Genomic DNA, 1,382 nt, shown 5'->3' on the forward strand with positions numbered 1-1,382 from the left:
TAGCATCTAGCTGGCAAGCTACCATATAAGCCAATGGAGTGGTGGTATACGCGCTAATTGTATCCTAAAACTACCATTTGAAAGCTTCAGTTAAGACCTACAATACTATGCATCGTTCGTGTAGTTTCATTTCAGATCAAACCGAGTCATTATAAACATAGAAAAAGTTGTGTAGATAGCTTTATTCATGTAAAATATTCCTCGCTTCAAGCAGCCATGTTTTTTTGAAAATTCCCGAACTGGTTTCGCTATGTGCTCTGGGATAGCCCTTGGAGGTAAGTGAGCTCTCAAGTGAGCTCTAAAATCATCTTAAAAATAAGGGGTACATAGCACTCAATCTTATCCCTTAATCTTGATCAATTTGGGTATTGAGACACCACTAGCTCTCACATGAACGCGCAATTTCAAGGGTAAGGGGGAAGATAAGGGGTAAGGGGAAGTATTGAGATTGGGCCTTAGCTTCTTTTATTTTTTAAGCTACAGCCACATGTTGGATTTCAGAGGGAGTCTCAAGTGTGTGTGTGTGTGTGTGTGTGTGTGTGTCATATTTCCTGTTCAAATAATTCATCAATCTGTGTTGTTAGAATGATTCGGTTAAGGTTAAAGCACTAATGCTGGCAGAGACACGTTGACATTTCACAGATCTTATAACATTGATTTTATTTGAGGTGTCAACTGGTGTCAGATGCACTGTTTTTCTTAAATCAATACCAAGGAAAACAAAATGAGAATGAGGGTTTAAGCCCATTTCTCAGTGGAAAAGGTAATAAACCGGACTGCTTGTAGGACCTTGCAGGTGATTCATCACCTGAGAAAATAGTAGTCCACAGCGCTACTTATAAAGGAACAAACATGGAAGTCCATAAAAGGGAAAAAATATGAACTATGTTTGAATAACTGTTATTGTGTGTGAGAAAGAGAAATACTGGGAGAGTGAGCAAGAGAGAGAGAGAGAGAGAGAGAGAGAGAGAGAGAGAGAGAGAGAGAGAGAGAGAGAGAGAGAAAAAGTAAGTGTGTGTGTGTGTGGGGGGGGGGGGGCGGGGGGGGGGGGGGCAATTGCCAATTGAGCCATCCATAATATATAGTCCAAATAGTTACGTTAATGTTGTTTGTAGGTCTGTTGTCACGAAGCAATTACTATCCTGCGGGAATTATCGATATGAATGCCCAATTTACAGTCAAAAGCTAATGGATATCTGCCGCCTTGTGGAACTGAATGGAAATGCAATAATATGTTGGGCGGATCGTCATGGAAATGTCGATGTGTCAATTAGTGATTTATTTGTGTTGGTGAGGCAAGTTTTTGAGTATGTGAGGGCGTCAACCTAGGGTAGCCTATATGTAACAGTCTTTTTCAAGTTTCTTGGTGCATCAAACTACAG

This window comes from Sprattus sprattus, assembly GCF_963457725.1.
Source record: "Sprattus sprattus genome assembly, chromosome: 7".
Taxonomy (NCBI): Eukaryota; Metazoa; Chordata; class Actinopteri; order Clupeiformes; family Clupeidae; genus Sprattus; species Sprattus sprattus.